We start from the raw sequence: 17,450 nt of genomic DNA, 5'->3' as shown, positions 1-17,450 counted from the left end.
CCAAAAACTAAGATTTCCAAAAATCATAAAATCTAACCAAACTTGTAAGGTGACTATTGATACCAATTTTTGGGTTTTAGTTTGAAATTATTTTCAAAAACTCATAAATATGGCAAACGAATGACTTGAATTTTTGAAAAATTATAAACAAGTTACAACCCACCAATGATCATCGTGCAAGTAATGGAAAGAAAACACAAACTATAGAAGAGTAAAAGAATAAACAACCTTTGTTGTCTTTGGATCCTCAAGGGGAAGCTAGGAGGTTGATGAAGAATGTGGAACCTTTGAGACACCAACGATGAACCAATTTAAAGAGATGCTAGTCACCACTCTTAAGCTTTAAGCCAAAAATAAAATTTGATTTAAAGAGAGCAAGTGACTTCTTCTAACACTTTGGAAGAAGAATAAGAGAGTAAGCGAGGAGGAGCTACGATTTTTTCCTCCAAAAAATGAAGGTATGAAAGACTTCATAAAGCTAACTCATTACCCAAGATTTTTTAACACTTTAAACACTCTATCCCTAAAGCCTACATGCCTCCCATTCCTTTTAACTCATGCTTACTTTCCTTTATTATATTCAAAAAACCATGTCTTGTTTCCTAGAAACTAGCTCACCTTTTTTTTTTCTATAAAAAGAGAAGAAAAGTTTATAAAATTCGTATAACTCTTTATAAGATATAAATTTTAACTTTTAGCGAAAAGACAAAAGAGTCTTTCTAGTACAAAATAATATAAACGACTTATTAATTCATACCATAAGAAATTATATGCTACTTGTTATTGTAAAATACTTATTTCTATGACATAAATATTTTCCCAATTTATTATAAGAGTTTATGAATATTTATTAAAATGAATTTCTAATAAATAATCAAATGTATCAAGTTGTTGTTAGTGTGACCTTTAGGATGATATGTTAATTAGCAATATCATTTTAATATAACTCTTGAGCATACAAAATCTTTCAACAATGTCATATATTACGGGGGGCAGTGCAATGTTACTAGACATTCACCACTATCTATGTCATCCTATAATGAATCTTGTGCAAGTGGGGGATTTAAAGATCTATATGCCCAAGAGTCACTATAAAATTATATTGCTAGATAATATATGATCTTAAAGGGTCACACGAACAATAACTTGTTACCATTGATTATTTATTAGAAATTGATTTCAATAAATATTCAATAAATTCTTTTAATCAGTTGGAAATTATTTATTTCATGGAAATATTACTTTTCATTAGAAAGTAACATAAAATATATCATATGTTAAGATTTATTAAGTCACATACATTATTTTGGACTAGAAATACTTTTGTATTTTAGCCAAAAGCCAAACTTTATATTTTATAAAAGAAGTTTACAAAATTTATAAGCTATTTTCTTCATTTATATCTTTATAAGAATGAATAAAAGAAGCATGGTCTTCTGAAATTTTGAAGTAAAAGAAAGCATGGCTTACAGGTATGGGGAGCATTAGGGACATGTAGGTTTTAAAAGTGTTAAGACCTTAAGGGTATTACCTTTGCTTTAAGATTTAGAAGAGGCTTTCAATTCTTTCATTCTTTTGAGCAAAAAACCTTATCCTCATAATGCTCTACCTTTCTCTATAGTTTTGGTTCATTAATCAAAATAACACTTGAATTTTTACTCTCGTGAAGTTCATACATTGGTTATGAACTTTAAGCTTAATAGTATAACAATTTAAAGACTAGCATCTACATCAAGTTGAAGTATTATTGGTGACCATAAAAAAAGAGTTTTACTCATATTCTTCTACAACTTCCAAGCTTCCCCTTGAGGATTCAAAAGCTACAAAGGTTGTTATCGTCTTCTTTTTCCTCTTTTGTTGTTGTTTTTTTTTCAAACTTTACAAGAAGATCCAAGGTGGGTATAAAATATTTTCATGTTTATTCAAATTTTAAAGTCTACCATTTCTAAAATCTTATGTTTTTGAAACTATTTTTAAATAAAATCCCAACATTTAGAGAGTATGTTAAGATTCCAAGAACAAGCTTTGTATGCCCCATGAGTGGGATCATCCAACGAAAGTTAGGGTTTAAAACCCTAACAAAACGATTATGTATGAATTGATGCATTAGATGTTATATTATAAAGAATTGTGTATTATGGGATGCCTAAATTATTAATTGAATGAGAGTAAGATATAGAGAATGAAAAGATAGATTAATGATCCATTAAGCGGTTATGTTGACTAAGAGGGTCAAAAGCTCTTAATAAGCTAAGACAAGTATTAAGAACTTGTATGTATGCACGAATAAACCTAAGAGAAAAGAAGATGGATCAACATCCATCAATTGAGGAAAAGTGCCAAAATGGGACAACTACTCTTCAATAACTAATAAGGTGAGTTATTACTCTTACACACACATAAACACACACACACTCTCTTTCTATATATATATATATATATATATATATATATATATATATATATATATATATAGGCACTAAGTGAATGTCCCCAAGTAAAGAGGTGAAGAAAGATGAAGAATATATGTGTAAGAGCATTATTGTGATATATGCCCCGGACTTAACAACGCCTCTTGTTGTCCCAAAGGGGTTAAGCCTGAGAATCACAACACAGAGAAAAAGGCCGCCAGTTGTCGTCCAGGATGGGCTCCTGGAATGAAGCTCCGATGGTCAAGTTATTGTCCAGTTGAGTGAGTATGGGTTTAGCAGAAGAATGAGTGAGAGGCCCCCTTTCTCCTGAAGGATAAGGGTTCTATTTATACCTGTCATGGCGGGGATAAGATCCTGTTGATACCTTTTTGTCCCTATTGGGCCGATAGGACGTGCATGATGGGTTTTGAGCATTCTAACACTCCTATGGTGTATATCCAACCCTATAAACCTTGGATATATGTTTTCTCTATTATACATGCAAATATTCGATATTCCAAGGTTTCATCCAAACTAGCATAATATGAAGCAATTATACTACAAGAAACTAGTAGAATAACATACCTTTTGATGGAGCTTGAAATCTTGAACCTTTTAAGTGCTTAGTAAGCCAAGTGTTGCACCTCAAATGGAATCACACAACATCAAGAACTCTTGGAATAACTTGAGAATAAGGATACTTGCACCAAATCGGTTTTGCCCTCTTGTGTACTATACATTAGTGCCATTTCATGAACCATAGACCTCTTTATATAGTGTGAAGGATTAGGGTTACATTCTTGTAAACCCTAATACCCATGACCTTTCATTTCCATAGGATCCATGGGTTAAACACTTCATGGAGTATCCATGAAAGCTTAGCCCAACCTAAATGAACTTGGCCCACCATATATATAAGAGTCCATATTTAATTAGTTCCTTTTGATCACTAAATTAATTCTTGATCAATACTAATTAGATAATATGATTTCATATTAATATATTAGAACTTATAATATATCAATATAAATCACTAGTATCCTTTTTCTCATTTTTGTCTATCCAATTGTTCCGATGCCATGCAACCCAAAAGGACCATGCCAAATCGGGTCAAGTACATACCAATTATAGTTATGGACTTAGACACTAATCCAACAGTGTCCCAATTGGATAAGTCTAAAACTATTATTGTGTATGACTCCAAAACTCGACTAGCAATCGTAGCTCTTAAAGCTAATGTCGAACTCTGACCTAGTCAATGACTTGTCCACTAGATAAGGGATCATATATTCCTCCATTCTAGATATCATATAGACTGATACATGGATTATAATCATTCTCTCTGTCCATTTGTTGTTTCCCAATTTCCAATTTATGACGACCAACTAATTGAACAAATCAAATCAGTCCAGGCTTGGTCAAACACTTAGGGGTGTCATCACTAAATCATTGAGGGGCCTACAGATATCGCTTTTATCCCTCCAATGGTAAAATTAATGGATAAACTTCGACTCATATGCTTGTTCTACTACTTATTGAATCTTACACAAAGGCACGTTTTATAACATCGAGTTACGAATGCGTTTTCGTACAATCAATGTATAACCAACTCATAGTCAACAACTCATATCTCTAGGTTTGAAGAATATAAGATATTATCGTCTCATGATCACTTGTGATAAAATCCATGAAGTGATTCAAATGAGCGTGGGTTTATTCCAATACTAAGAACTTATGAGCACTCATGAATGTTGTAGCAACTCTTGCTATGTCCAACACCTTAGACATCTACAATCCAATTTCATGACAGTCTTGATTCATACCCACTTCCAATATATGACCGACTGTGAATTGTTTGAATAACTTAGTCATTCGGGAAGAATGGCCTAGTTATTCTGGAAGTCAAAACATCCAAAGTGAAACACAAGAATAATCGAATCCAATATGGTCTCAGAACTTATGAATATAAATAGAACACCTTTTATTTATCACCATATTGATTACACATTATTCATTGTATAATGTTTCAACTAATCAACTTTATACTTGAATCAAAACAATAGTCATGCCATGCTCTAAGCATGCACACTATGTTTATCTAAACAATAGTCATGCCATACACTAAGTATGCCCATCATGGTTGTCCAAACATTAGTTATGCCGTACACCAAGTATGCACACTAAGTTTGTCTATGATCTTTACTTTGTGAAATAGACCGATTGAACATAATTCCAATGATTCTCATTTCAAAATCCCAAATCCTTAATGTAAGAATTTCAAATTCCTACCATTTACCGAAATCTGTTAGATTTTAAACTTATATGCACTGATCCTCTTATAATGATTATGCACAAAGTCACAAAGACTTGTCAACAGTCATTACAGAGTATTCCAATGGAGATCAACTCCATGGAAATGAAGTCTCAAATTCAAAGTACATTACTTTAAACATCCTTCTTCCATTAAGTTTCCTAATCTTACACAAATTTAATGAATAACTTCCACCTATGGGAACATTTCCATATCCCATTTTGACTATCACTTCTGAACAAGAGTAGCCTTTTTTCATAATATGTCAATATGGACCTTCCCAAAAATTTACACCATACTTCCAACTGTCCCTGAGCAACCAATCTTTGTTGAACCTCAGATTGTCCTCGACAATTGCTTAATCATTTTTTAGTCATATATAATTCTAGACTATTCTCCTTTTAATGCCCTAGACATTTGGAAAATTTAGAAATGATAAATATTGTAGCACATATAATCAATCCTATACCCGAAGCATATGGGACACGATTCATGATGTCTCACATAAAGACATGATCCTTGATTAGACTTTTGCTACAATATTTTTTAATTTGCCATGTTTTCATTATTCGAATATGAAGAGGGATGTCATAATCATAATCGAATTTTGAGAACGCAATATATATAGAATTTCCTTAAGTTGAGCCATTCCAACATAATATATATATATATATATATATATATATATATATATATATATATATATATATCCTTGACTAAAGATGACTAAAATCTCAATCTAAGCGTTTTAGAATTTAAATGAAGTATAATTTCCTCTCCCTTAATTATAGCAAAACAACTTTTCCAATTGAAACCTTTATTTTCTATAATTAATATTGCAAACTTGCAAAACTTATCATAGTTATCATGCTCCCACAAACATGATAATTATCAGCATAACACTTATGCTCCCACTAGCTTTGACATGTACTCAGAAATCAGCTGGACCTCTAGAAATCAATACTTTATTGACTTTCTTACCAAAGTTTAGACTTCTGATACGAGATGCTTTGATAAAACTTTATCAAAATCATACACCTTTCCTTAGATAGCACACATGTGTGTCTAAACAATTTCAGAACTATGAAAAGGGATGTTGTAATCATAGTCTCAATTTTTTAGACCTTTTCCATTCCTCACAAGTCCATGTTAGTGTGTCAGTTAACCACACACTCTCCACTAACGACTTTGAGAATGCAAATATCACAATTTCTATCTACTTAAAACCACTTAGTGAAAGCGTTTCCTCACCATCATTTTCATGAATCAGAGAGAAACCTTATGACACTTAGATTTTATGGTGTATGTGTTCCTATCCATGTGAATTTGTCAAAACCATAATCACAAGACAAGGTTAGTGACAAATCCAAACTCATATGGATTGAACTTGTGCAGTCTTAACTTCTTGCCACCTGGCAGCGCAAGGGCCTACCATTTCTTCCAAGATGTTATGCAACCAATTAAGAACTGTCAGAACTCGTATGCAAAGTCAACTTTAACTAGAATGGGCACATAAATAGGAATATGTCAACATGATAGGTTATAAACCTCAAGGTGTGTGCTAGTGATAAACTATAGGTTTTATTCTTGAGTAGATCTTGAAATTCTTTTAGGATCTTTTAGACTCCCACTGTCCTATTGACATATAAGATTCTCTTGTCAAGAACTATTCCTTGACAAAGAAAATATTCAAGAGTTAGTGCGGATTCTTATCAAGACAAACACTTCACATAATTGGCCCTAGTTGGTCTCTGTTTTATCCAAAACATCACAACTTACCAATTTCAAATATACAAGAGTGAACACGTTTTACTCTTTCATTTGACAAGTGTTATAAACCTTCTTTAAGATATGTCACTCAAGTTACAATCTTGGAGTATGACTCTAATAATTGTTTGGAACGAAGTATGACTCATCTTCTTGATTTAACCACTTCAACAATTCATGACTCCTCTTTTTAGCCATAAGAATGCACTAAGATGTCCTTAGAGGATGAATTGTGATATGATCTCGCAACCATTAAGATGATCACAAAACATGATACTAAAGTACTCTCCCATCTTTTTAGATTTGAGAAACTTTTATCTTTCTGCCTAATTTGATTCTTCTCATTCGTTTTGCCATACATTGAAACTTTTCCAATGTTTTATAATTATACTTAAACTTTGTAAGTATAACTAGTAAACTTTAGTAAATCACGATGAATAGTCTTATCGATCTTTTTTGGTGGACTTGACCAGTACACAAGAATGTGTACCCGATCCCTTAGTCCTTCACTTAACTCACATATACATGTGAGCAAGGAATTAGTCTTAATTTTTTCCAAAGATGAAAATTCTCGTTCATCATACTACTTGTGTGATTCCAAGTTTCGGTCCAATTGAAAACTTGGGTGATGAGAATATTTCCTTATTTGGTAAATTTAGACACTACCACAAATGAAAGAATCAAATTCATATTTCCATTATTGCTAGAAACATACAAACATCAATTTTCCATAAATGCCATTGCAAGGAGATATAAAATAAAGTGAAACAAAATTTTATTTATTTATAAATGCAGAAAAAGCTTTCTCCCTACAATGCAACTTTAAATGAAAACTATGTTATGATATATTCTCTAGCAATCTATCATAACTCCTAAGTAGTGGCTCAAGAATCCGATCTTCGAACCATGCGATTGAAATCCATCTTCATGATCAGATTGAGCATACTCTTCCTTTAAGTTTCCTTCCCTTTGCTTGATCCTGCCAAACATCAAAATGTAACCGAGTCACATTTATTATTATGAATCATCAATTAGGAACATAACATAGTTAGATAATGGACTTACCTGAAGTCGAGTCAAACTTTTTGATTCTTCCTTATCTCATATCTTTCAGGTAGCCAGGGTAGCTTTGCAACCAATTCCCCTTCCTTTGGCAATAGAAACATATGGACTCTTTGGGAATGGTACACAGGACTATCTCATACTTAGCCTTTCTCTTTACCATTTGGTCAACCGAGTTGACTATCGCCGATCCTTTTCCATTGGGAAGAGAAAGCTTTTATAGATATTCAATGTTACCATTGTCAATGTCCATGTATGTTTGGGAAATTGATCTTCTAATCAAATTTACTTTACTAGTGCTCCAAATCCTTGTTGATTCAGCAACATCAAGCAAATAGGTAAGATCATTAAGGGTCATGTCATAGTCTGTTACATAGTAGTCCTTAAAGAACTCACTATGCGACATAGAATGTGATTGAAGAACCAAGTCAACAACCAACTTCCTTAAGACTTTGACACCCAACTCTCCCGGCTTGTCAATATGTGACTTCATCTCCAAGATGTGAGCACACATAGACTTTGCTTGTCAATAGGGCTTAAGTGACCTTGAACTATTCAGGAACTTGTGGGTTAGGGAGAATTATTTGAGGAGGTGGAGGAAGAGAAGTATGATTTCCAACCACAGAACATCATCTTCATTAGGAAAGCCTCTTCTAAGAGATTTGGGAAGATCATAATTGTTTCGACCAGACATCTACAATAGGAGAAATTCAAGTTAGTTGATTTAAGTCCTTAATATAATACCCAATATGAAATATTAAGGCCAGGACCCAGCATAATATTTTATAACTTGAAAGAGGGATGCCATAATCCAAGCTATAAAATATTTGAAGGTAGGTGAATGACGATTCATCAATTTCCACCATGAAAAACGAAAGGGAAATTAGGTTTTAATTTGCTTGAAACTCCTAGATCTTTTGAGATTCATTGAAATTTTCAATGGCATGTTTCAATCTCAATTGTGCCCTCTCAAGTTTGTGACTGGGATGTCGAGGATCACAAACAAGGTGTGAATAACCATGCAAGTATACTTGGTACCCTTAATATTTATCACTTAATCGATGTGTCGGTTAACCACATGCGCTCCACCGATTCTATGATAAAAATTAAGTTACCCTTTGCCTACCTTGTTAAATCCAGGTTAGTGTGCCGGTTAACCACATACGCTCAACTAACGACTTAAGCGAAGTGCAAAGTGTAATTTCATAGGTTAGCACCAAATTCACATTTTCCTAAAGTAACTAAGATTGGGAATTTATAAAAGGTTTAGTGACTTTATATTTATCATTATACTTATAATGAAGGGAGAATTAGAGTCCTATCAAACTCGTTCGGCTAACGACCCTCCACCAGTCAAGGAAGCGGTGGGTGAGAGTGGACACCTATTAAACAGTCATTTTATAGGCAGAAACCTTATACCCCCCTTATAGACGGGCTTCATGAATGAGACCTACTAACAGTAAGACTGACTTTGTTCTTATACATATATATATATATATATATATATATATATATAATTATTAACTATTAATATTATAATAGTATAAGGGTTGAATTTTAACTTTTAAAATTCTAAGGGTTTAACTTGGAATTAAGTATATATGAGGATAAACTTTACAAATTACAAAACTTGAGGGAAAGTTTTGAACAATCCAAAAAATTATTCAATTCCATAACTTATGAGTTTAAAGTAGTTTTAATGAAAAACTCTTCAAGTTCCATAACTTGAGGACAAGTTATGGAAGACTTTAAAACATTTAAAAAATGAGACTCTTCATTTTCATAACTTATGGAAATCTTATGAGTTTTAATAATCGTATATGTGACTTTTCATATAACTTGAGGACAAGTTACAAAAATACATATTATGAACAACTTCTAGATCAATTTGGATTGAAAATATATTATCACATAACCTTTCTATTAATCTAAATCAACTCATAAGAACAAGATAATTCAAATCAAACAATTTTCATGAAATTAGCCTAACCATTAAACTAATATAAAACATGAATCTATTGACACTTATCTTTGAAATTGGATTAACATGAACATTACCACATCAAAAATAGGTTTCAAGTTCAAAAATAGCTTAGGGTAATTTTCCTAGTCTAATTCCAGCCAAAAAACACAAAAATCTGCAAACTGGAAGCACAAATCGTCGAATTCTATAAGGAACTCGTCGAGTTCATGCTTTAACTCATGAACTCGTCGAGTTTTTGGCCAGAACTCATCGAGTTTTCAGTATGGGCAGATTCTTGGTTTTGAAAATAATTTGCATCAAGTATAAATGAAAACAACCCTAGGCTCTGATACCGCTGATGGGTTTTAGCATTCTAACACTCCTATGGTGTACATGCAATCCTATAAACCTTGGATCCATGTTTTCTCTATTATACATGCAAATATTCGATATTATAAGGTTTCATCCTAACTAGCATAATATGAAGCAATTATACTACAAGAAACTAGTAGAATAACATACCTTTTGATAGAGCTTGAAATCTTGAACCTTTAAGTGCTTAGTAAGCCAAGTGTTGCACCTCAAATGGAATCACACAACATCAAGAACTCTTGGAATAACTTGAGAATAAGGATACTTGCACCAAATCTGTTTTGCCTCTTGTGTACTATACATTAGTGCCATTTCATGAACCATAGACCTCTTTATATAGAGTGAACGATTAGGGTTACATTAATGTAAGCCCTAATACCCATGACCTTTCATTTCCATAGGATCCATGGGTTAAACACTTCATGGACTATCCATGAAAGCTTAGCCCAACCTAAATGAACTTGGCCCACCATATATATAAGAGTCAATATTTAATTAGTTCCTTTTGATCACTAAATTAGTTCTAAATTAATTCTTGATCAATACTAATTAAATAATATGATTTCATATTAATATATTAGAATTTATAATACATTAATATAAATCACTAGTATCCTTTTTGTAACATCCCGAGTTTAGGAGTGCAAGCTCAGGGTTCAAAGTGTAAATAAGGATGGTCAACTTGGCGAGTCCATGGGTGAACTCGGCGAGTAGAGTCGTGATTCTGGTCGCGTGTAAAGTGGCGAACTCGGCGGATGGACTCGGCGAGTTGGTACTGAAGAGAGAAAAACCCTAATCTTAGGGGTTGCACCCTATTTAAAGGACTTAATGCCCTCCCCTCGGTCCCCTTAGCCTCTTTTGAAGTCCAGAAACCCAAAATCCGTTTGTGAGAGCATTGGAGAGGATTTGGAACCTTGATAAGTGATTGGTGAAGAGATCTTTGAAGATTAAGAAGGTTGGAGCAAGGGGCTTTGCAGATATTTGGTTCATTCTTCACTTGGAGCTTCCTTTTGAGGTAATAATTCGTTGTTGGAGCTTTTGAGCTTCTAGATCTATCATTGTGGAGTTTTTGGGAGCTTATTTAGAGTTATTTCGGGTTGGAGGTTGGATCTGAGGTTGCTACCTCAGATCTGGAATAGAGATGATCCAGAAGTCCATAAAGCCATTGTCCTTGAGTTGTTACTGAAGCCTTCTTGTCCCAAACCCTAGCCCAAGAGTGTTTTATGCTTAGATCTCTTTGGATTCACGTATAGTTTGCCACTTTATGTGATGGATGGGTTGTAGGAGAGTAGATCTATGGCTGGGAGTCCCTGCATGGCTTAGAAAGCCACTGTATGGATTAAGAACTAGAAGTACTCGGCAAGTTGGATGAAGATAGACAGGAACTCGACGAGTTGGAAGAACAACTCGGCGAGTCTGTTGAAGATTGCCTTGGACTCGGCGAATCTGGTCATGGAACCCCAACCTCTTCTAGTTAAGTCGCGAATCGGTGAGTCGAGGGACGACTCGGTGTGTTGAACAGGAAAGGACTCGTAGATCCTTGAACTCGGCGAGTCTTCGGGCGACTCGGCGAGTTGGGTTGCGATATGGGAGTTTTCAGAGCATGGGGACTCAACGAGTCAGCGGGATGACTCGGCGAGTAGAGTCAGTCAAGAAGTTTGGCTTTGACTGAGGACTTTGAATTTGATCAAGAGTTGACCAGTTGACTTCCAGGGGTATTTTGGTAATTATTGGTATTTATTGAGTTAAGTATTTTGTTATTATCAGTGGTGGAGTTCGTGTCGGAGGTTGGAGCAGCGTGATCTTATCTTTTCATTCAGTAGTTGCGAGGTGAGTTATCCTCACTATATCGACAGGGTCTAAGGCACCAAGGCCGGCCCTTTATCGGACTGTAAGCCAGGTATCGTTGTTATGTTATTGCTTTGCTATGTTTGCATCCTGGTAGTTAGGATGGTATATGCTAGTGACCGGTTAGGTCGGTATCCTGGTTAGGATGATGTTATGTTATGTGATCTACTAGATCAGTTTATTGGTGATTAATTGTTATATGATTATATATTTATGTGCACATGGTTGGTTGACTGGGGTTGGGTTGAGGCGGGTCCTGCTTTGTGTTGTAGGCCAACATACCCAGGGTGGACCAGATATTCCGAAGGCCCAGCAAGCGGTGCAGATAGGTTGTAGGCCCCACGAGGGCGGACCAGACGTGCCGAGGCTCGGAGAGAGGACCAGGCCGACTAAAGGCCCGGTGTGGGCAGACCAGACATACTGTAGACTCAGAGAGTGGACCAGGTGGGTTGAAGGCCCGGTGCGAGCGGACCAACCACACTGCAGAATCGATGTATATGGCTAGACTCGGAGGGTGGACCAGGTGGACTGAAGGCCTGGTGCGGCGGACCAGTCACACAGTAGACCCGAAGTGCATGGCTGTTTTGTCTTCTGTTATGATATGGTATGTTATGTGTATGGTATATGTGGTTGGTAGTTTGGGGGTATCTCACTAAGCTTTCGGGCTTACAGTTGTGGTTTAAATATTTCAGGTACTTCAGGAGACCGTGGCAAGGCAAAGGCGTGATCGTACCGCTCCTCATGTTTATGTTTTATGATATGGTTCTGGGAAGACTCTGATAACAATTGTATTGAAAACTTTTTTGTAATAACTTAACGAAACTGAGTTGTTTTTGAAAAGTTTAAATTGGTTGAAATTTATGGATGTTACACTTTTTCTCATTTTTGTCTATCCAATTATTCCGATGCCATGCAACCCAAATGGACCATGCCAAATCGGGTCAAGTAAATACTAATTATAGTTATGGACTTAGACACTAATCCAACAGTGCATGCATCTCATTAGTGGATGGTGCTCCACTAGTGGTTAACTGTCGTTGGTGCAGGACTCGTAGTAGGCGTGGCCCTGAGTATTACACATGTCTCTCTGGTAGACGACTGGTACTATTTTAATTTCGAGTTGGCTTCAGTGCTTTGGTGCTAAGGAATAATAATGAGATCACGAGGGCGAGTGCGTGGTCTCGACACTAGGCGTACATTGATCATTGACTGCCATGTCTATCAGACGTGAGCTCTATTACACTTGACGTATTCTTAGTGAGATACATTAACAAGTCCCCTAGGCTAGTAGACGCCAACATTTTCTTGAGATAGCTAAGATTTTCTAGCTTAGACCTGGAAATGTATTTGGTGTGGGATGGTCCCGGCAACTGCTAACATGGCAGGGCCGCCATTTGGAGGCGGTTTTTTATTGTGGAAACCGTTCAATTCTCCCACTTTTCATTTTGAATTTCCCCTTATTTATGATTAGTTGGATTCTCCTCTATCTTTCATGCTTCTCTGTATCTTTGGATTTTCTCCCTTGTTCATTTTCTTCCGTTGTGTTCTTATCATTTGTTTGTTATGGCGTTCGCTCGATCAGGGAAACACCCAATTTCGGAGGATTTCGAGTCTCTGCAGGTTCGTTTAGGATTTATGCCCGATCATGGAGTGCAGTTTCCGAAGGAAAGGGTTATCTTCTACCAGCCACCGACAAGGAAGGTTGGGATACCTGTGTCGATTTTCGAAGCTAGGCTCCGTGTTCTAGCCTCGAATTTTTCGATGAAGTTATGAGGGAATATGGTTTCTCCATCCATGATCTTACGCCTAATGTTGTTAAGAAAATTGTTGGTTTTGAGTTAGCATGTCGAACCTTGGTTGTGCTTCCCTATTTTTGAGCTTTCTAGACCCTTTTCAACTCCTCCACCCAATCTAGCATCCATACTTTTTCTCAGCGTCACAATATGCACGCATTCATGATTAACCAAAAGGCCCCTTGGAAGAACTAGCAAGACCAGTGGTTGTGGGTTAACAACAACCTGTTTGGTCCTGGTTATCCTCGTGTGTCGATCTCTTCGGAGCGGGCTCCTCGACCGTCGGGCGCCAGTTTGTCCACTGCTCAAGCATTGAAGAGGATTTGTTTCAACGAGGATGAGTGGTCAGACTACATATTGGCGGTAGCATGGATGAGTGCTGGTTGGCAAGCGAGATGGATGATACCCCAATTTTATATGGAAAAGGATGGTAAGTATCACTTCCCTGCCCCCCCCCCCCCCCCCCCCGCCCTTTTGTTCTTCTTTTTTTGCTAGGTGATTCTTTTGATTATGAGAGCAATTGGTTTGTGTTGCTTATTTGATCACAAGTTTTGAGGAGATTGTTTCCCTTATGATGATGTTGTGTGGTCAGTTCAAGGGCGAGCTGCAGTACCATGAAGTGCCTTTGGTTGATGATCTTCCGGCTCCTACTCATAGTTCTCGGGTGGAAGTATTCATCTTTCCGTGAGCTGTTGGGGGATGGTGGTCCGCTACTTCTTTTAGCCCTGGTCCATTGTTTAGTTCTGATGGGCTACCTGTGGCTGGGGAGCCACCCTTCAGCAGGGGCTGAGTGATCTCTAAACGGTGGGTTGTGCTGGTGGAGTCTGCTCTTTCGGATGGTAGTAGTGTCGATTCGATTCGCAAACGACTGTGTAAGCGACGCCACATTGATTCTTTGCTTGTGTATTCTCCTTTGGTGATGGATATTGTTGACGACTATGTCCCTCGGTCGTCAGATGGGGTGAGGCTGAGAACAACGGGGTTGTCTTGTCCGTCGGAAGGGGGCAGTAGATCTGTCTTCTGGGGATGGTTCACCACTGTCGGGTTCCTATAAAGTGTTTCTTCCTGGATGGAACCTTTCGGATCAGGCTGACGCCCACGAGTGGTGTCGACATGCGTTTCCTCCAGCTACATTTGAGTCACTTGACCTTCTGTCTTATTCCTATATGGTGGACGAGCTTCAATTCACCGTAGCCCAGGTCGCTCCTTACTTACTCGTTGCAGCTGGTCTTCTTCGTTACATTGGGGCCAATTTGGCGGAGTCGACTGTTGTCGAGGCTGAGCGCGACAAGTTCATGGATAGGGCATCGTTCTTGGAATAGGAGAGGCTTAAATTAGATGAGTGCTATGCCATGTTATCGAGAAAGAAGTCTACCGTCGAGGACCAGGTGTCGTTCCTGGACGAGGAGGTGGGTCGCTTGTCTCAAAAGGCGTAGAGCTTGTAGGTAGAAAGGTGTGCTTTGGAGGAGCGTATGAAACAATAGGGCGGGGAGCTAAAGGTTGAGGTGTTGAAGAGGAAAGCTTTAGAAGAGGATCTTGCTTTGGTCCTTCAAAAGGGTGTGGTTCATGTGGTTGGCCGTGTTGTTGAAAGCGATAAGTTTGCCCTTGGGGTTCGATGTGTGAAGGCCACATGTATGGCCGCCGATGTGGAGAGTGGCAAGGAGATCGTGTAGAAGCAGGTGGCCGCCAGTAAGTATGATCCATCGAGGCCGAGTTTTGTGGCGCAGTTTTCCGATGCCATGCATTCGTCTGTGAAGGCCTTTGGCGAGACGGATTTCACCATAGATCTTTGCTTGGGCGAATTGGATTTTGTCGGAGTTCACCAGCTGTGTTGTGACTCTGACTTTGGTGATCATGCCCTATCCTTCTCTGCTCGTGATATTTGAGCTTTGTCAACTTCAGGCTAGCGTTATTTTGTTGTTGTTTCGTTTTATGGCCATGTGTGGCCTTGAAATCTTGGCATGTCCGGTGGATAATTTACCAATTTTAACTTTGGATGCATTCATTATTTCTGGCTTATTGTGCTTTTTCCTATCGTCCCGGGCGGTTCACAGCAAATGTTAATGTTGGCCTTTGTGGTGCGCGTGCTCTTCATTTTTTTTGTACTGTGAGTACCTTAAGTATGGCTCCCATTTGAGTAATCGGTTTGCCTTCATAGGGTCAAGGCATCGTCCTATCTTTGGACACAAAGTTTAGTTTGTCCGCTTTACAGGGTTTTGCTTTAAGACCTGGGCCTAGGAGAGTCGCACTCTGGCCTCAATCGTCTAAGACAGGCTGAGATCGTGACCTCGAGGCCCATGGACTTAGGTATTATGTGTTTCGAGGGAAAGGTTATGATCCTTTGAATCCTCTATTTAGTTTCAGTCAGGAGTCGTGGCCCTTTAGATTTTACTAACATATTTTTAGAGAAAAGTGATGAGCCTTTAAAACCTATGGTCATCTTCTTGCAATATTTTCTCTCGAACGACATGGATGATTAGTCCTTGTTGTCGTTTAGTAAATGTGTGTGACCTTCTTTTGTGACGTATACCAAGCTTTAGGAAAGAGGACCCTTATCGTTATTTTTCCTCTTTTTGTGACGTATATATATATATATATATATATATATATATATATATATATATAGGGATGTTATTCGGGTCGGAACCGAACCGAACCGACCCGAACCCAAATAAACCGAAAACCGAATAAGGGTAATTATATGAACTGAAAACCGAACCAAATAAGCAATACGGGTTCGGTTCGGTTCGGGTATTATTTGATTCGGTTCGGTTCCAGCCCGAATAACCCAAATAACATGTACAAGATGATTAAGGAGCCGAATAACCCGAATAACCCAAATAACATTTACAATGTGATTATAAATAGTGTATTTTGTATGACTTTTTTAGCTTATGATAAACACAAATAACGCGGATTAACTATTCTTGATATATAAAATGTAAAATCCAACCACCACATTCTTAAGATATAGTTATTAAGCAACCTATTAAACACTAATATCTAAAACACCCAAAAATCTATCTATAGGTATATAAGTTAAACATTAAACATTACTTGAGTATTTTGGGTAACGATCAATAGAACACAAGACCGAATCAGCAATCGTGCAAGTGGAAAAAAATTTGACTTTTCTTATTCGGTTCGGTCCTTTTGGACCGAATAAGCCCTTATTCGGGTAACCCGAACCGAATAACCCGAAAACCGAATAAGCCTTATATAGATACCCGAAAACCGAATCGAATTGCTTATTTGGGTCTGATTCGGTTCGGTTCGGTTCGGTTTTCGGTTCGGTTCGGGTTTTCGGGCCAAATTCTCATCCCTATATATATATATATATATATATATATATATATATATATATATATATATATATACACACACACACACATACATGTGCGTGTGCTTCGTTGGGAATTGCCAGCTTCCGTTCCTCGGTCGATAACATCCTCACGGGATGGTAATGCTACCCAGCAGGAGCCGACGGTCGGCTACACTATGGCATTTACCTGCTTTCCCACTAGGATTTGACCATCTGCTTAGGTTCTTGCCGAACTTGCTTGTATCTACTGCTTAAGAGTAGAAATGGCAGAGGTTCTGTGCATTCCAGGTCCGGGGAATTGATCTTCCATCTTAGGCTTCTAAGGAATAGGCTTCGTTTCGGTGTATGTCGGTGACCTTGTAAGGTCCTCCTTAGACAAAGCTTAGCTTTCCCTGCAACTCTGAGTGATTGGATTCATTCTTCCTTAGTACCCATTCTCCGATCTTAAATTTTTTTGCTCGCACCCGCTTGTTGTAGAAGTTTTCGACGTGAGCCTTGTATGCCGCCTGCCGAAGCTGGGCGGACTCTCATGGAGTGCATCCAGATCATGAGATCACTCTTCGTCGTTGGTGTTTGCGTTGAAGCTTATCACCCACAACGA

This window comes from Lactuca serriola, chromosome 6 (assembly GCF_051521515.1).
Source record: "Lactuca serriola cultivar US96UC23 chromosome 6, Lser_US96UC23_V15, whole genome shotgun sequence".
In the NCBI taxonomy this organism is placed as follows: Eukaryota; Viridiplantae; Streptophyta; class Magnoliopsida; order Asterales; family Asteraceae; genus Lactuca; species Lactuca serriola.
This window is presented reverse-complemented; position numbering follows the sequence as displayed.